This window comes from Corvus brachyrhynchos, unplaced genomic scaffold (genome assembly GCF_000691975.1).
Source record: "Corvus brachyrhynchos isolate BGI_N302 unplaced genomic scaffold, ASM69197v1 scaffold7, whole genome shotgun sequence".
NCBI lineage: Eukaryota > Metazoa > Chordata > Aves > Passeriformes > Corvidae > Corvus > Corvus brachyrhynchos.
Genome location: NW_008239054.1, coordinates 3,445,882 through 3,466,390, shown reverse-complemented (window position 1 = coordinate 3,466,390; position 20,509 = coordinate 3,445,882). Strand labels below are relative to the sequence as shown.

The 20,509-nt window shown below is 40.7% G+C and overlaps 1 protein-coding gene across 2 annotated transcripts in view; it reads left to right on the top strand.

The window, feature by feature from the left end:
• PTPN3 (protein tyrosine phosphatase, non-receptor type 3) overlaps positions 1 to 20,509 on the top strand; it is a 165,221-nt gene that overhangs the window by 9,336 nt on the left and 135,376 nt on the right. The window lies entirely within an intron of this gene.

Genomic DNA, 20,509 nt, shown 5'->3' with positions numbered 1-20,509 from the left:
ATGAAAAAGAGGAAAAATAAATGGCAGGAACAAGATGGCTTTTCTATTTTCATTCCTCCCACTGGTGCTGTGTCAGAGGTAGTCCAAGAAGTGTCTAGAACCAGTGTTCAGTAAAACCTGCTTTTCTTCTGCCTTTGCAGTGCCATTTCAACAAGTTAGATCTTGTTGCCTCTTCCAGAGTAACCATCATGTGTTCAACAGTGAGGGTGCTCTTACCAAAACATTTTTCTTATCAGGATTATTCTTTTGCAAGATGAAATATCAAAGACTCTGCATGATTAATCTTTTGAACTTTGCCTGTTAATAAATACAGAATTCTCTCTGGCCTCAGAAATGTTTTCCAATAACTCCTTTTCTTTGAGTGGAAGTTTTGAAGTTTATCAGAACTATTTGGGACACTATTCTTAATTGCATTTTTCTTCTTTATTGAAAAAAAAGAGAACAACCACCTTTCATTAAGAATATTTTTCATTTTCATTCAATTTTATTTTACTCATTAAATTAAAAAGGGCATGGCTTTTCCTCCCAGCACAGTGCTGTAAGAAGGAGCTAGCCAACCATCCTACAAGCAGTTCATGCTCAGAGAAAGCAATACTGGGCAATTTTGCTAGGCTTCACTAAAGTGAAATTATCCAGGGGGAAGAAAAAAGCATGTTGCTGTAGGAAGGTGCTGCCCTAACCATGGAGATCACCCTCAGGAGTAGTGAGGGATCTCTGCTTCTCTGGAGCAGCAGCATTCCCCAGGTGTGCAGAGTGACAGCCACCATGGTCATGACACAGGACGGGCTGGCAGCACCTGCATCCCTCTCGTTTTGTGACTATCTGAGGTGACAGGAAGCTATTGACCATTAAGTCTGTTTAATAGCTAGTAGTCATGGCTTCTGTGACAGAAAAACCTATGGAAACTGGGGTTCTGCTCTGCCATTTTGGATTTTGCCTGAGGCATTTGTTTGTATGTTGAAAGAGGGCTCAGGCAAGCTGTCTTCCATCCACACCTCAGTATCAGAGTGTGCAGCTTTTCCTTGCTGCTTCCACATTAGCTTTTTCCTCCTTTGCAATACCAGCTTCCCCTCACTGATGATCAGAGAGGGCTCTGCTCCTGACTATGAGAGGAGAAGACCTTGGATGAGCCAGCTGTGTAGATATCTGCCCTTCTCCTGGGGAGGCCAGAAGGGTGGAATGCTGTATTGGGTTTGCATGGTGAGGTTTTGGTAGCTGGAAACAGGGCCACAGGCAGGGATTCTGTGAGAAGTTGCTTCCCCCGTGTTTGATGGAGTCAGTGCCAGATGGCTCCAAAACGGACCTGCTGCTGGCCAAGGCTGAGCCCATCAGCAACAGTGGCAGGACTTCTGGGATAACATATTTAAGAAGGGGGAAAACTTACTGCGCGAAAGCAACTGCAGCCAGAGAGAGGAGTGAGAATATGTGAGAAGAATAGTCCTGAAGACCCAAAGTCCGTGGAGAAAGAGGAGCAGGAGGTACTCCAGGCCCTGGAGCAGTGGTTCCCCTGCAGCCCGTAGTTCAGACCATGGTGAGGCAGTTGTGCCTCTGCAGCCCATGGAGGAGCACAGATCCACCTGAAGCACATGGAGGACCCCACACCAGAGTAGCTGGATGTACCTGAAGGACCCCATAGGAAGACCAGGTTGGAGCAGGGTCCTGGCAGGATCTGTGGCCCCATGGAGAGAGGAGTCTACATGGGAGCAGGTTTGCTGTCAGGACTTGTGACCCGTAGGGGACCCACACTGGAGCAGCCTGAAGGACTACATCCTGTGGGAGGGACTCATATTGGCTTTAATGAGCACTTGGTTTCCAGTAGGGTCAGCCTTCCACAGATGTTTTTTACCTCCAAAGTCCTCCTGGTGGGGAAGTGTGCCAGGCCTTCCCACTGCCTGTGGACTCAGATGAAGGCTGTGTGGAAATACGGTCTTTGTTACCTGGTGAAGCTCAGGTAACACTTTTCATCAGTCCAGCAGTTTTACTCAGACCTCCTTGATGGTGTGATTCCCTCCAACTCTCCCTAAAGAACCTCACTGCTATTATGGTATTTATACCTAAAGTGCCCTGGCCAATGCAGGAGAAAGATGAGCAAGTTTCTCCTGAAGTGTCTTCTTGAATGACTGTCTGTAGCTTGAGCTCACCTGTCCCACAGGACAGCAGGCAGAGAAGCGCTCCTTTGGAGCAAAGTGAGGCCACCATATCTGTTCTCTTGGCCAGACTGGACCTGAGGGAAAACTTGTGGAGAGCTGGCAAGGTGGTATACCACAGGCATGTCAGGAAAAAGACTGGGAGAATGTACAGGCTCCCAGTGGCAGAGTAGACAACTGTTTCCAGCTTCCAAATGGACTATTAATTGAATTCCCCTGTCATTTGCTTTGCTGCTGGGGTTTTTTCTGCTGTGTAAAGGCTTAGCAGCAGCAGCAACTGCCAGACAGCCATCATCTATCTCAGATCTAGCTGGGAATATATAACATTCATGTGTAAAGTGAAATACTATTTTTCAGCTCTACAAAAAGAGAGAATAAGGTGTGGTGTCCAAAATAGAAAAAAAGCATTTTAGCAATCTGAACTGTACTCCTATTAACATTGGAGTTAATATGCCACTTTCTTAATTGCATTTGATACCACTAAGCTGGAACTGTTTGTTTTCTTAACAATAACTTTTATTTCTATTGTGGTATTGCCTGAATTTTAATGAGACCAGTGAAACAGTATTCATCAGTTTAATTTCTCTGAAGTATTTTGTCAACTCTAGGATATTAGCAAAAAATTGTATAAAAGAAATATCTGAGACATGAAGCAGAGCATATTAGCAATGATTGAGTTCATGCTTATTATCTTTACAACCTCATAGATACATGTGGTTCTTTGTAGGCAAATATAATGACATTCCTTTTTTTTTTACTAGGCAATAATCTATCAGCTGACTCATTCTGCCAACTTGATTTTATATCCTCAGATAATCTAATATTGAAAACCTGGAAAGCTGCACCAGGCTGGTTACTGTGATGAGCAAGCAAACAGCATGCACCTCATGCTGTCAGTGGAAAGGCAAGGCTGCATTTTAATCTCAGACTCAAAATTTGGTATTTTCATACCACATATTTTTTAAACATGTCCACCAAACCTTCTAGCAGATTAAATCTTGCTTAGCCACGGGACGAAAACAGATCCATGAGACATTGTTTGAATGAGGTACACCCCTATATCTGCTGAGAGCATGTCAGCACTTTAAAAAAACTCTTGCAAATTCTTCCTGCTGCCCCCATAGCCACAGTTCTTTCCTAAACTGGGGTGCAGGTGTTAACAAAACATAAGTTTTGATCCCTAACAGAGTGATAAGGAAGAGAAAGCAAGCTAAAGACTGACAGCAGAGTGCATCTACTTGGCAAGTCCTGTGTGCTTGAAAAAAAGACAGTTATCAAATTGGATTTGATACACTGGCTTCTTCCCTTCTTACACCAGCTTATGCCCCCCTGAAAGATGCTTGCATCATTTTCTGCTGTTGCTTCTCTGCATGGAATGAATCCGTTGTGTTTTGTGCCAGATAAAATGAGTTAAACAGAAATCTGATTCATGAAACTGGAATCTTGAGAGGAGAAGCTTCCTGGCAAAGAGGACTCCTCTCTGGTCTGGTTAGTACTGATGATTCTTCTGGAAAGAAATACTTAATAAATAATAAACTATAGAATATAAAGAGATATAGGTATAGGGGATGTTACCATCAACCTCAGGGCGCAGTGGCAGCACAGTCTGCCTGTATTAATTGAAACAGGGCAATTCCTAACTATGCAGTCCATGTCACTCTGCACACATGGAGAATTTGCCTTTATAAGGGCATGGCAAATTCCTTCCTCACTTCTAGTGCCACTGAAAGATGTGTCTACTGTGTCCAAGATGGGTGTAGTGATTTTCCTGAATCTGAGCCACAAGACATCTGCTGGAGAACTAAAGGGAGGAGAATTTCTGCAAGTAATTGGTGGTAGTGGATGATAACGACTTCTGCAGGGCTTTGGGTTCTCTGCTGTGGGAGGGGACCAGGCGAGGCAGGCAGCTGGGGCCCAGCCCAGCTCAGCAATACCACCTTCAAAACAGCCTGTGCTGCCTTCCTTCCTCACCCCTCCAGGGTTTCATCCCCACACCACCACAGCTACTGCCCTCTATGTGCTCTCCACGTCCCACAGTGGAGGTGCTCATGGCTGGAGACCCCTTGTTCCATACGTGGGCAGACCAGCTCATGTCTTGGGCTCCCTTCTGAGTCTCTACTAAGACAGGGTCAGGCCACTGGCTCTGTGCCAGCTTTACAAAAGCTTTGATAATGTCCAATACCTCCAGAAACAGCCCTCATGAGTTTCTTTGTTGTCTTCAACAAAACGCTTGTAGGCCATGTGTCCTGGGTGCGTATAGGACACGTTAAGGAATCATGGCATTTTTTGGTGTAATCGGCTGTAAATGCACAGAGTTGCACAGGTGTTTTGATGTCATTAGCTTAGCAAAAAAAAAAAATAGGCTCATGTTTTAAAAACAAACAACAGGCAGCTGGCTGTGCAGTGGTTACAAATTGGAAATGACTAGCAGCTTTTAAAAGAAAGTCCATCATGTCTGAAGAGCACATAAGAAAGAAGGGGAAAGGGTAGGTAAAGCAAACAGGACAGGTGAAAGACACTACTTGCATTTTCTGGTAGTATGCCAATTTGCAATTGCTGGATATTAGCAAGGTGAAAGGCATGAATTACAATGACAAAAGAGTCATTAGGCCAATTTTCAACAAATATCTTCAAACTTTGCCTTGTTTCTGATGTAATATAATCTCATTTTAGATCTATGTTTATGTTAAAAGGAGAGAATTAACCCTCTTGGTAATTGCAGACCAGTTTATCCTGCTTCGGCTTACTACGAAGGAACACTGTCATGGGGCTGTTGCTACAGAGCACTCAATACACCCTGGCTGTTTATGTTGCCTTGCACAGGCAATCACACTGTCACTTGGCTCTGTCCCAGTCCTCTAATTCCACTGATTAATACATCCAGGCAGCAAACCTGGGTAAGAGCTGCTTACGATGGAGAGTTTTGGTTTGAAGAGAAAATGGGGGGTGGGAACTAACCAGGAGCTGCTCCAAAACAAGCCTTGTTTCCTCTGTCAATGATTCAAAGACCGTTTTTCCAATTTGGGTTTTTTTTCCTTTTAAAATGGCTTTGGGGTTTACACCATGTTTCCCTCAGGCTTACAGTGCTACCCGTGTTTTTTTAAAATCCATACTTTCAACCCTTCTCAAGTGTGATCTTCATTCTTCCTCTGCCTTGGGGCTGTATGAGCCCCTAGTGCAACCACTCCTAGTGGGACCCCAGTGTTGCCATACCCTCCCTGTCTAGTTCATGGCAAAGCCCAGCTGCACTTGGAAGTTTAAGGCCAGCCCTGTGGAAGATATATAAGTGATTAACTAATAACCTGTGAAGAGTTTTTACAAAACATGACTGATTCTTCTATTCACAGTCCTAATACATTATAAAAAAGAATGAAATGGGTCCAGTGTTCTATCTCTGAATATTTCCTTGAAAGCATGTTTGTTCTTTTCAACCTAGATCTCCATCAGTGTCTGAGCAATGTGCTGTTTGATGAGAAAGCTTTTTCTTCTATTTCAGGGCCTTTTTGCACTTTAAACTTCTCCATAATTCTCACAGATCATTCAGCCTCAGTAGATTTCTAGATTCAATAACAATAGTTTGGACTCTTTTTCTTCTTTTCTTTTTCTTTTTCATTTTTTTTTTTTTAATGCGATCAGATGTGGAAAGAAAACATCCTTTTAGACCGTTCCCAGCTGAAGGCAATTCCTTAATATTTGTCTTCCCTGCTCTTTCTTCAGATTCTTTTCCTTGTCTCTATTTTGCTCTACTTTTTCTTGTTTCTTTAAAACTTTTGGATTCGCCCTATGCATTCAGCCTGAAGAGCATCACACAGACAACCTGAATTCCCCAATGCTGGTAACGAGCTGATTTTTAAGTGGTGGGACCATAATGAGAAGTTCTGGCGCAGATTTTTCCATGTTTAATAAGATTTATATTTGTTCTTTGATAGGGGATACAGCATCATAAAGTCACCCCAAGACATTGCTCTGATGGTCTATTAATAGAGTTTCTTTTCCAACTTTACTCACAAACCTACTTTGCTGAAACTATAAGAATTGCAGAACATTCTGACACATTTCATCAAAACTGGATTCAAAACCTTTTGGGGGTGTGGGAAGAGTGAAGGAGGACAGGCAAGCAGAGACACAAGAGCATGATAATGTAATCCCTATTTTCTTGGGACACCAGACCGAAGTGTATCACAGACAACTTTCTCCTCCTCCACAATATTCCAAAATAAAAATTTAGTGAATCTGAATAAAATGTCAAAATTTGAGTTTGTTGAATGAAAATATTTCAATGAATAAAAAAAAGTGTGGATTTTTCATTCTTTTCACATCATCTCAAGCCTCTTGACTAATTTTTTATTCATTGGCCAAGATTCAAAAAAAAAGCACTTAAATGAAAAGCAGGGAAATACAAATCTTTAGCTTATATAACTAACAGGATCAACTCTTAGTTTTCTGATTATGATGACAAAGACCATAGCTCTTCAGTTTATCCATATTTCCATTGCAAAACCATTCTGAGTGTTACTCTTTCTAACCAATGAGGCAATTCCGCTGTTAGGATGGAAAGCTCCAGAGCTTTCCCAAGTTTTTTGAAAGGTTTGGGAGTTTTTTCCTTCTATCTTTCTATTTTTGGACTTTGATTAAAGCTGGTGAAGAGGTTACTTTTCCTTTTTATTGGGAATCCGAAGATTCTGAGTAAGGACAAATAGAGAAAAAAATGTTCTAAATGTCCAACAGTGGCAGAACAAAAAAAACCCCAAAACAAAATAAAACAAAAAAAAAACCAAACAAACAAAACAAAACCCCAAAACACAAAAAAAAGCAAACCAACCAAAACAAATTTTTGGAAACAGTTAAAATCTTTTGTTTAGGAATAAAATTGAGCTTGAAAGTTCACTTTCCATGGCTGCCATATGGCTTTTAAGATCCAGTGAGAGGAGGGACCAGTTGTCAGGTATGTCTGGAAACCTCTGGTTGAATTAACTGGCATTTGAGGCTTTCCATCTCCGTATTGCAGAGCCTAAAGCTAAGGTTCAGGGAAGATAAAACCTCAGGGTTACCAGACCCTCTTTTCTGCTGCAGGAGCCTTAGGGATTATTTTTTGCTCCATGTGGCAAGGCTGTGTAGGAATCTGACTGAAGAACCCACAAGTAATACAAGCATTACAAGATGTGGGAGCACCAGAGCCCACTGAGTATCTTCTCAGGATGTCTTGTTTCCTTGTTCTTTAACAGTTACATTTTTGAGAACCATTTTAGTTCTCAGAAATGGAATTTTCCGGTAAAAGCATTGGAAAACGCCATGACCCTGATTTCTGCTGCCTTTTTTAGACAGGTTCATTCTGAGCCAGAGGACTTCAGGAACAAATAGGTTGTAAATGTGGTGGACTTGCAGAGGATTTACTACTTAGATGTCTTGAGGTTGCACTATAATGAGTGCTGTCCTACAGGGTGCTCTGACTACATCTTGTGTATTATACAGGTTTAGCCACATTTTTGTGAGCTATTATTAATGCTGAGTTGCAGCATACGCCTTTGGAAGCAGTACAGTCAACGCATACCTGCTTACAGTGAGAAACAAAAAAGCCTCAAATTTCCTCTTGGCTGGTTCCTTCCTCCTCCACCCAACTCAGTCCGTGCCATTCAAAAACAGAAGTTGACATCAAGTCATTTTCTGTTGTTGGAGAAACAGTCATAAGAAAACCCACATCCCTTGTTGTAAAGGCATTGGAAGGTTGTGGAACAGGTAAATTTGGGGACTGCTTCTTTTTAGATTGTTTGAAAATGTGTCATCTCAATTTTTTGCCCTCACCTGCTATTATTTTAGCAGTGGTAACAGGAGTGGGCACCTTAGCCACTTTCTAATCAAATTAACCAGGCCTCCTCCCACTCAGATGGAAGTCTGGTTGGATTTTCCAGCTTGGATTTATGCCCTATGGACATGAGTTCAGCGGTACTTTACCCACTCACACAGCTCCAGTTGGCTCGGTGCTGAGGTGGAAGTTCTGTGGTGGTTGTCGGTGATACTTTTGCATGGCTGCACAAAGATGGATTAGCTACTGCACCAAAAAACCCCGAGCTATTCAACTCAGCCGAGATGATCAGAATTGTTATTAAATGCAGAAATCAGGCTTAAAATCAGAAGCAGAGAAAAGGATAGCAGAAATTGGCAGGTTAGCAATGAGAATGTCCGATGAATTTGGATTTGGCTCATTTTATAAACAGGTGATGCCACATGGATTTTGAAATATCCATAGAATAGGCAGGTGTCAAACTGCAGCTCTCTTCTGCACAGAAGCTTGGATGGCTCAGGTGCTCTGCTGGGATTTATCAGTACAGCTCCAGTTATTTCAGTGATGATTTGATACTTCACAATAACTAAGGGGGTTTTGCCTGAGGTATATTTCATCTCAGTGTTAATTGTGCAGATAGAAAAGATTGTTTTTCAGGAAGTTCTTATAATCCATAGTTTCTGCTTTACTCTGGTATAACCAAGAAGAAAAAAACCCAGAATTTCTATTTTAGATGCTTGTGTTTCAGCAGCTTTTTATCTACTTTTGTACTAAAGTTATGCCGATTTCCAACTTCATTAATTAATTGGTGCCATGAGTTTTTCATCTGTAAAGATTAATTTTCTAATACTACCTTTGGAAATTGTTTTTCTTAAACCACCAGGTATTTAAAGCCACCTTCCTGTCTGAGATGGATTCTTTCTGGGGACAATCCCTGCATAATTAAAAATTATTTTTGGATTTTTTATTTATTAACAATTTTCTAATATGCTTGAAACTCCTTAGGATGCAAGACTTAATTTATTAGACTATCCTTGAGCAGGAGCAATAGCAGTAAGATTCACTTCATTAAAGATAAATGTAATCCTTACAGTAATTGACCTAGTGTTCACAGCGAAGGACTTCATTAACTGATTTTAATTTGAGGCACAAACCTGCAAAAAATAATAAAAAAAGAAAAAAACCCAACCTCAACGTTTTTAATTTATAAATATACAATTATAAATTAAACCTCAAAGCGAAGGTTACTAATTTTCTTTTGCCCTTTCTTTCCCAGTGGCTTTGCCACTAGGTTTTCTTTCCACATATCATACAAGATGAAGCCATGTAAATTAGCACTGGTTTCAATAAAGTTTTCATGGATAATGTTAGCTGTACATCCAACCTAAGCTGTGGCTTTACCTTTGGGACAATTGGTACTATTGCAGTTGTCACTGAATTTGTCTTGTATTCATTGTGTAAATAAATGCATCTCTTTTTGAAAGAAATAGTAGCTGTTTTCTTAAGGCTACCTCACTCTTGCACATCAGTTCATCCTGTGGATCAAGGCATATTGAGAAAGGTAAAAGCTGAAGGCGTGTTCTGCCCCCCTCCCTTCCCTCTTTTCCTGGAGAAATGCTGGAGGTTTCAGAGCTATCATGCCATGGGGTGCACTTCATACACCCTTTCCCACTTGTTACCTTCAGCACCAGGGCCCAGGCTGGCGTAGAGCAGGAGGAGGAAACTACAGACTTCCTTGCTACTTGGCCCTGCAAAAGTTTATACGTTTAGAAATGCCCTTTTTCTTCCAGGACAGGATCTGGTACAGGGCTAAATACCAGTTTCCTTCTGCTTGTGCCATCACTTTGTATTTTCCGGTTGTCTTAGGGATGAGAAACCCACAGGGTTACACTATCTCTGTATGGCACCTAAATCACCACTCTCCTCCAAACAGACTCTTCAAATTCTCGTAATTACTGCTTAGCAACAAGTGTAAATCTTCAGGAGACCCACCCAAGCCTGAAGAGAAGGTGTCTGTAATACAGAGGATTGGGCAAGTCCACACCAAGCCATAGCTCCCAGTCACCATTGGGAGTGCCCACAAGCCTGTGTGTGAAGCAGCAGCCCAGCATTCAGTGGTGCTCTACCTTCCCTAGTGTGAGTATTTCCACTAGACAGGTTAGAGATTAGCCAGGCAGAGAGACATTTCTCCAGTGACCAGCCTTTCCCAGGTGATATTTCACAGAGTCACAGAATGGCTCAGGTTGGCAGGGACCACAGTGGGTCATCTGGTCCAACCTGCCTGCTCCAGCACATTGCCCAGAATTGCATCCACACGGTTTGTGAATATCTCCAGTGAGGGAGACTCCACAACCACCCTGGGCAACCTGTTCAAGAGCTCAGTCACCCACACAGTAAAGCAGTTCTTCCTCATATTCAGGTGGAATTTCCTGAGTGTCATATTCTGCCCATTGCCTCTTGTCCTATTGCTCAGCACCACCAAGAAGAGCCTGGATCCATCTACATCAGATATTTATAGATCCTAATTGCCTCCAGTTTTTGTTTTTCTTAAGGTTGTGTAGGAATCCAGCTGAGCAACTACACACTGTGAATGTTTCTTTACCAGTGCTTTTATACCATTACAAATATCAGCAGATTACTGAAAGTTGTGCATGAAAAATACAACTATAAATGAAATCCTACCCTGATTAATTTTGAAGTTCCAACTTCCACAGCAGTAGGTTTGGGATTCATTATCGCAAGGTGCTGAACATTCTGTTTATTGCTGTGATTGAAAGATATTAGCACCATAACAAACTAGGAAAAGTTAAAGCCCTTGAAATGAAGTTGCACCTACTCTCATCAGGTCATATATTGCGGTGAGGAGATAAAAGGTCCTGTCTTTTGATCCCAAAACATAATCAGAGAGTATTACAGCCTTATGAGTTTGGGAAACCCAGTATATGATGTTCATGTGGATTTCCCTTTCAGCTAAGCACGTAAGCATTGAGGTTCAGGAAAGCTCTAAGAGAAAAGAAGAGGTAAAGGACAGAATGTTGTGATGGCATCTTTCTTCAAGCATGCAGTCCCTAAAAGGCTATGACATTTACATCCCTGTTCCTTTCTGAACTTAATAGTCTCTGCTGTTGGAGCTCCCTGTGACTCACAAGATTTATTTATCCCAAGAAGCATTATACATTCGATACTTATCGTGGTTCTGTTTTGGATAGTGTGACTATCAGTGCTTCAGTTTTGCAAACAGTTGTATGCAGATGATGACATATATGGGTGTATTATTGTTCTACATGTGTGCAGGGCAGTTCACTGCCCAGTCACCAGTCCGAAACCCAGTGGGAAGGCAGGGATCATCATGGAAGCACAGCCATCACAGCAGTGCTTAACATTGGATTTCAACACAGTTGTGGCCAACAAGGGTCCCAGTCAGTTGCTGGCTGAGAGGGATAACTGGGAGCAGAGGAAGGCTGCTTGGTTTTATCTCTGGAGCTCATAGCTATTCAGAGGCTGGCACTCACTTCCCAGTACTGGGTTATCTCCAGCAGGACTCTCTAGATGACACTGTGGATAAAAACATCTCAGCTCTGGGCAGCCAGGGCTGGCTGTGTCCACACAGGTCACTCAGAGCTCAACTGCAGCAGTGGCAGCAATAAGAACAGTGCGGCCAGGCCAGCTGGCACATCCCGGCACCTCACCTGGCTCTGAGAGCAGGCAGAGCTGAAGTCACCACTACCATGGGCAGTGCATGCCATGGGGAAAGCAAAGGGCAAACCCAGACCCAGAGATTTTTTGTTGTTGTTGGAAACAACTACAATGCAAATTTTACTGTAAAACAACAGTGGTAACTGTATGAGCTGGTCAAAACTGGAGTTAGCTACAGTTTGCTTTCCCTCTCCTTTTCTCTGGTATTCGAATGGAATAATACACTTTCTGCCTGTGATAATATTTCCTATGTTATTTTTTCCGTGTAATAATGCACTAATTAATTTTCTTAAAGAATGGAAGGTTTACTTCCTTCCTGCATTTGGCATTAGTTAATGAAGTGCTAGCAAATGTTAACTTGAATTCTCAAAGATCTGTTCTTTCCTTTTTCCTATTAAGGTTTAATGCAGCCAAATGCATGTGGGGATAATCTTATTCCTATATTAGAAACAAATGGAAGATTCAGCATCAAATAAATGTTAAATTCAAAACTGTTAGCTGCTAAAAATAGGAGTAATGCTGTTACCTCAGAATAAACTGGAAGAGCATAAAATTGATCTTGGGTCTAAAATCTAGAAGTCAGTGGGGTAGCAACCCTCAAACTGCTCATTAAAGAATGTTTAAAACTCATATTAAACTAATGCAACACAGCTTAGTTGAAAATTTGTGCATGTATTTACCATATTCCCATTCATTATCTTAGGGAAACATGAAAATAAAACTAGAAAATATCAGTAAGTAAGTGTTTGATCAAGCCTGTTGATATGCTTTGCTGATCTAGCTGTGTTTCCTTAAATGTCACAAAAAATATTAATTTTACCCCGCTGTGATGATTTTAATGCTCAATGATGAAGGAGAACTACTCCTTTATCCAGTGCCAGGGAGGAAAAAAGCTATGAAAGAAAATGTGGGCTGTAGTCTCCCTCACTTTGCTGTAGTTATATCTATGTAGTCCCTTTGCACTTCTAGCAAGGTCAGGAAGAAGCTTCCTCTTATGTTCAGTGAACAAATGGATTGAACCCTAAGTGCCCAGTCCAGCAAGTCCTTACGCACATTGACAGCTTCATCAAGGAGCCATAGAGTAGGAAATGCCAAGGAGAGGTCCAAGGACTGAGCTGGCAGTTGGAGAAAGCTAGGAATCTAGCTCTTGGCTAGAAAAATGACAGCCATGGTCACTGTCTGGACACAGGTCCAGACTTCACCAGAAGTAAGTCATAAGCAGTGATAACTTGCAGGCCTTAAAGTTTCTGCTCTCAGCTTATACAGGAAGGGATGTTTGTTCGGGTTTTTTTTTCAATATGGCTCATTTGGATATAGGATTTGAACCCCCTTAGAGTTGCAGGGGAGGTAAATCCTCAGACCTACCAGCAAAGTAGATGGAATGACAGCTAGCCTTCCTGTCTCTGTGCATGTGGTGCTCTGTGGCACTGTCCAAACACAGGTGATCTATATGTGACCATGAGCTGCTCGTTTTCCTTAGACTCTGTGAGTACAAACAGTAGTGAGATAGAGACAGGACTACTGCATGTATAACCTCCTGTTATGACTGTATGTTTCCAAAAATATTGCTATCATTATGGGATTCCTGAGAGTGAAGAGAGTCACTATTACATGAGGTGACCCAGAACTGATATCTGAGCTACAGTACTGAATAATTTAGACAAGATTACCACAGCAGCTTGAAAACTAAAATTAAGGCTTTACAGCTTTCTGGAGAATTCTACCAAATTCCACCTGCGCAAAGGTACTGCTGGTGACAGAAACTATAGGAGCATTGCTCATGTCCAAAGGGAGGTGAAATCCTCTTTGTGATAAGCTTGTGTGTGCAGTTATGGGTGTATCTGTAATTATAGGCAACAAGGAAAAGCGTGGCTTGCTCAATAACACACCTCCTCCCATCGTGACAGACACAGACAGGAACATGCCACATGATGGAGTGGTCACACTCTTAATCCCCCTCTTTCTTTCAGAGCTGTTGGCTCCCCTCTCTGATGATAACTCATCTCCTCTGTTCAGTCTCAGTTTTGAGCTCGGCTGGCTGCTGAACAGCCATGGACCTCCAGCAGCCAACATGTCTCACAAGCCCTCATATAAATTTACATTGCTTCCTCTCTGCAGAGAATCTAATTTGGTCTACATTGTAAGGCTCAAACACTTTTAAAAGTGTATCATCATAACAAAGATAAGTAGCAAAAGAGAAGCAGAGTGTTTAGGAACATCCTTGGGAAATAGCAAGCTGCATTCTGAAAAAAAAAAGTAAAATTCTAGAAAATAACATTAAAAAAGAGCTGTGCAAAAGAGGGTTGCAATACACATCTGAAAGGATTTGAGGAGAAAGGAAAAACGGAGTTATGGAATGAGATTCTTAGGGGATTTGCATTTTGTGTTTAACTATTTTGGCTATTACTGAAGATGATTTCAGTGTCAACACACCAGAAACCACAGGAGCATCAGCAACAACAAACTCTCAGCTCAGTTTACCAGGGCTAAAACAGCTGGGAATTCCACTGTTTTCTTTACAGCTAATGTCACATAGTTTAAAACAAAACAAAAGCCACCCAAATCAAAACCCCTTCATTTCCAGAAGTCGTAAATTGTTATTACCACTCTGCAAGCCCAGTGTAAACAGGTTCCTGGCCCATGACTAAGGCTGGTCGGCTGCACTGCAATGCAAACAGCAGCGTGGATCTCTTCCAAAGGCGTTGTTGGATGCAGAAAGGGCTCTGCTTGCTTAGAGTTCCAGGCTTCCAGTTTACAGTTTCTTGCTTGATTCAGAGCTTCAAGTCTGGGGCATTTTCTACTGAGAGCTTGAGAGCTGCAGATCTGGAGCCTTATAAAAACTGCTTTGCTCAGGAAAGAGGAAGCTGCGGGATTACCGGAGACAGCCGGGTCCGGGTTCACGTAAAGGGCACACCTCCAGCAAATGAAGGAATGCGTTTCCCAGGAGGTGCAAGCCGGCGTAAGTACCACCCAAGTGAGCAGAGCAGCACGGGCAGGATCAGCACTTTCTGTGGCAATGGCATTTTCCCTCCGTTTCCCCCGCGCCCCGCCCTGCCGCGCTCCCGGCGGAGGAAGCGGAGACGGGCCGCGGGCACCAGAGGGCGGCACAGGACTTGTGCAGAAGCGCATCAGCATCTTCCTCCGACGGAGCGGGGGAGAACGGGCTTACAAAGTTACACCGGTGATTTAGCTCTTTTAGGGTTAAAAGCTAATTTTATGTTTATGTCATTCTCTCTTCCCTTTTTAGAGGGGAAAAAAAAGGAAACAAAACCTGCAGCAGCATTTCCATAACCTTATGAACTCTCAGAAGTGCTAGGATCCCGAGAGGCCGTTTTTTTTGTTTTCTTTTGGTTTTTTTAATGGGGGGGGGGGGGGGGGGGAGCTCACTGTTTTACTCTTTCTGAGAATGACAATTTTGTTTCTGACTTTCTTTTAGTAACGTGAGGCCACAGGCTTTGCTCTTGTGCTCTGACTGATCTCAGCTCTCTGATTTGTGAAGACTTTTATTAGCTGTGGATAGTCAGAGTATTTGGTGTTGCAGACATACACACTTATAAAGGCAGCTCAAGTGAGAAGGGTTTATGTGAATTACACTTCCTGCAGGTTTGTCACCAGAGTTGCTCCTGACTCATCCCTGAGTTACCCACCTGCAAAGCAGCACTCCTCTCTCACAACCAGCATATTCATGAGCAAAATTACTCACGGGTATCTGTCTACTATTGTTCACACCCTCTCTCTAGTTCAAGTGTTGACTTTATTCAACAGATATTTCCTTTTGTAGCCAAAGTGAGATTGTGCTGTTCTTTACTTGTAGTGCTAGAATGTGAGCAGGGCTGAGCAGGAAATTTACGCTGTTCTTGTCAATCATCAAACACTGTAAACGACCTGTTAAAATCCCCACAATGCAGGCAGAAATGGAAGTGATGTATTTTCTGTTTAGAAAGATGCAACAGACATTGCTGGTATATACTACAGAGATTCTATGACCAAGCAGAGCATGCTTGGTCTATCAGTTAATCTAATGAAATTTTACTTCTCTCTGCAAAGTCTGCTTTCTTGAATTTTATGCTTCAAAATCCAGTAGAAACCTGTAAACTTTGTGGCTACCTTGGATAGTGTATCCATTTGACTGGATGTCACTGGACATAATGCCTGAGCTCTGCTGTCTCCTCTGTGCCAGACCACTGGTTTTTAGCGTGGGCACTTACCATAGGTACTAGTTGTTAATTTAAATAGAATTCCACGATTACATCATAAGAAAGGTATTTTTGGCCTCCAAGAAAACAGTATATATTGACTCATCAATATGGCCTGCTGGCCAAGTATAACTTTATTCCTTACCCTTTAGTTAAAGTACTGAGAATGCAAGTAGCCAACAGAAAGACAGGAAAAATATGAACTGTCACAAACCTAGAAAGACAAGGTTGGCAGAAATCCACACTATTTTTGGCCGTTAAAGTACAGTGGTTTTCCTGGCTCAAACTCTTTCAAAACCACTCAGGACACCATGGAATTTGTTTCATTTTAGGTTTTTTTGCTAAATCTTCCTGAGTTTGTGGTGCCATCATATGATTTCACATGGGTTTCCCAATTTGTTTTTTTTTTTTTTTCCCAATTGACACACATTTCTGGTAATTTCCATCAGTGTGCCAGAGTAATGAAAATGTAGGAGGAAGTTTTCTGAAGAAGTGTATTTTCTGGCAGGTTATCACCTAAAAAAAAAAGACAGCTCTTTCTTTAGTCATTTGACTGAATATAAATTGAACTAAGAGACCACACATAGATTGTCACCAAATGAATTAATGCAACAAGAAAAGAAAATGGTGCTTGTAGGTTGTGCCTCAATACAATTCTGCCATTATATAGAAACTGTATCTTGAATTTTAAATGTTCCCAATTTCTATTAAGATGATAGAGTTTCATTTCAATTGGAAATATAAAATAAAATCACAACCTCTCTAGTGTAAAGGAGAAGAGCTGGTGGGAAGAAAGCTTCATGTTTGGGAGCAGGGGACTAGCTCTCTAAAGCATCATTCCTTAGATTAGACTTGCAATATGGATCTCTCTAGTAGCCCCTAGAAATTAGGACAAATGAGTTTCATATAGTTTTACTTCAATTTCTTCATATTACTGAGAGGTCTTCAAACTGGGGCAGAGTCAGATAAAATATCTCTCTCCTCTGAGATGGCTAATAATAGCAGTTTAAGGGATTTGTTTCTGAACTGCGCTCCCAGTCACCAGAAAAAGCATTCTTTAAATAGAATCTATTTGCTCAATTTCAGCTAAATGTATGACCATACTAAAAGTGTTTTCCTCTCTTCTGTATGCTCAAAAAACCCTATGTTGCAGTGTCAGAATGGAAAGGTTTATTTGATTGATCATACCATCTTCTATTAATTATAATGTCATTTCCTTTCAGCAAAAAACCCCTAGAATTACATTGGGAACCTCACTCATCTATGGGTCCAATTGTCTTTTTCCTTTCAGGCTATTTCCTCTGGAATGTTGCATTTCTGCAAATGATAAAATAAATAAAAAATACAGTGTGTGGGCAGGTATGGTCCTTCGCCCGCATCTTAAAGTGGACTAAATCACAAGTCTCAGTCTTCTCTGTAAAGAAAGATTTTTTGCATTACCAGAAACAGCACTACTGACTGTTTTTAAAAGTAGTTTATGCCATTATGAAACAGAAAGGCCTGGTTTCTCAGACAGTCAGAGACACAGAAATTTTTTGCTATGACTCAGCTTTACCAAGTAATTTGAGTTCATGCTCAATTTATTTTGTTGCATTAATCCTTTTCAAGTTGTCCTCAGAAGTGACTGACAGGCAATGCTTTCCAGTGCTTAGATCCCTGGTGTCACTTTCGAAGTCTAAACTCTCATGTTGTCCCTGAAATACAATCTGGAGGAGTGGCTTTAAGATATTGAAAAAACATGTTCCATAGAAAACTTCTACAGTTGGGCTGACAGTGATTTTTATTTCCTGCATTTTGTTTCTCTCCTGTGATGTGTAGGGTTACAGAACAGTTTTGTCTGATACAGAAGAATGATTTTATATAACAAATGCTCTTTTCACTGGAAATATAAAGGCAATAAGATGATGGATCCTTAACGCATTTTTTAAACCAGGCCTTAAGCTTACAAGTGCTTAGGAATAGGTTTTAACTTCATGCATATGAACAGTCCTCTTCAGTTTCCATGGGACTCGTTATGGGCACAGAATAAAGCACCCAGGAGTGTGCAGTTTAGAGTCCCTAAGTACAAAAAGTGATTTTTTAATACCCATTTCCGTACAAAAATACTAGTTTTGACACCAGGGGGGCTTCTTATTGCCACCCTCTATTAGAATAGAAATAAATAGTAAGATTTAAAAGATATTAAAGTGGTTATTGATTTTCAGTATATACCAAGGCCTGCCTGCCTGAAAATTTCAATGAAAATCAATCTTCATGTTTTATACCCCTGGCAGAATATTATTTTCAGCATGAAATATTGTACTGAAACAAGTTCTGTTTGGTACATAAAATACACAAAAGATATTTCAAAAGTATCTACCTTCATATGAAAATGAATAGGTTTTGCTCCAGTGCTATATAGATTACCACTGTCAATTTCTTCAAATAATTCTTTAACAAACTTTACCAAGCTCCTTATTATAAGTCCATCAAAAAATTAGAGCTATAATATTTTACTTAAGACTCTTTTTCTAGGTCTTAACTATAAAAAGTAAATAACTAGTTCTGAACATTTGCATACTTTTGATGTGAAGATCTGTGCTAGTTCCATTAATATTCAGGCACTTGGTACTGAGGGTATCAATCAAACTTCTGCATGAAGTTTGATATTGCAAAGTTAATGGCAATAGCATTCTACAGTTGGTATCCCACAAAACAGTTCATGTACTAAATACTCTCATTCTAGCATGGACTACAAATTTTATGTAATTCTACACTAAGTTATGAACATTATGAAAGTGGGTTATTTGAAACTGCATGCCTTTAAAAATACTAGACTTTTCATGAATATATGCCTAAGCATATAACACACACATCTTCCATTGTGGCAATTACCTCAATATATGGAAGAGACACTAAGATATTTAACTGCAAGGCATCCCTGGATAGACCTATGAAACCTCTAAAAGGCATGCACAGGTTACAGACAAAAAGATGCATCACCCTCTCTGCCACAAATCTCCAGAGATTCCCAGACAAACGTGACCTGCAGGAAATGCCAATGTTATTAGGACTCATCACATAAATAAGCACGGGGAGATCACAAGTTCTTCAGTATTTGCTTCAGGCCTGCTATATGTCTTCCATTTCTTTGAGCTGCACTTCCAGAATTTCACAATAGATGGGAGAAAATATTTTTATGGATTTATGGTCTATAACTGTAATGCTGGTTGTCAGCAGAGTTGCCAGGGTTGAATTTATTCAACATACTAACTCAAAGAAACTCAGTGCATGTAAGAGCTGTCTTGGTATTGACAGGAGGAAATCAGCCAGACCTGCACACTCTCATATATAATATTGTTATATTTCCGTACTACTTTTATCTTCTTTTTTATCTTGTTCGTTCTACCTTTACATATATGTTTTCAAGGTGAGGTTATATATGCACCAGATAATCTGAATAGCAACAGAGGACAAGTTAAATTCAGGTACAGTTAAAATATTCCCCCTTAATTACTTCTTTTGTGTCATTATAATCAATGAAAACTGTTGCATTAACAAGCTACCAGAGAGCTTATAAACAGCTTGTGCTAAACTAGGGACTGAAGGGCAGCTTAAACTCTGAGCTCTATTGCTCTGACAGGATGAGCTTGGTGCACAGCTGTCACAAATGCTAAGGGAAAAACCCTGTGCTCTCACCCTGTATTCACTCCTAAGAGTAAGCTAATTCATTTGAGCTGTGGACAGGAGAAAGGCTGGCTGGATTGGGTTCCTAATCACTTTTAAATACCAGAGGCTTTTTGCGGTTTCATATCAGTAAATGATGCCAAAATTTCCCGGGGAAAAAAACTCCTGTTTGTTTTATTTATTCTGAGAAATAAATCATTGTTTAAGTTTGTCTCTACAGAAATTTGCAGCAGAGTGACAATGAAGTTGATTCTTCTTATCTCTTTAGAAGTATGCATATGTGATGCAGGAGAGGGGAAATGGGGAAAAAATAGGTTGCCTTTTTTTATCATTATTTTGAAGTTTCCTTTCACTTTTTCAAACATGCAAAGAAAATCTCTTGAAGTTGTGAGACATGCTTTTGCATATAAGCACTCAGAAGCTTCTTATAGCAATATATGGTCCCTTAAACCCCCAAACCTTTTAGCAGTCTATCTGAATTACTTTTTCACTTCATGCAAATTGTGACTGAAATTAGAAATGACCTTCAGAGACAGCACTGCAAATGATAGGAAGAACATTTGCAATATAGTCTCTGGGTTTATGTTTCCAAAGGACCTTGTAAATTCTTCACTTCCTTGCCTGTGCAGTTTTGGTGGCCAGCAGAGCAGAGGTCATTTTGTTTGTTTTACCTCTCTAATGACCATGTTTTGTTAGACGTGTCTGTAAGATACATCACAGTTCTTCAAAAACAAATTGTGTCATGTAGTAAAAAAATTAGTTTAAAGCATTGTGTCAAAGGCTATTTCTGTTCCCAGCTGTTAAAATCCTAGCACGACTTTGCTATTTTCTTTGCCTTTAGAAAGCTGCTGATCTTATATTAGCAAGTGAGCCTAACTATACAATTGGAACAAATGATGAAATACAGTGAAATCAATAGTAACAGTGTTAAAATAAATATTGTGCAGAAAAATAAATGTTACTATTTCTGAATCGGGAAAGGTCACAGGCTATAGAAAATAATGAGCGCATTTATCTGAACC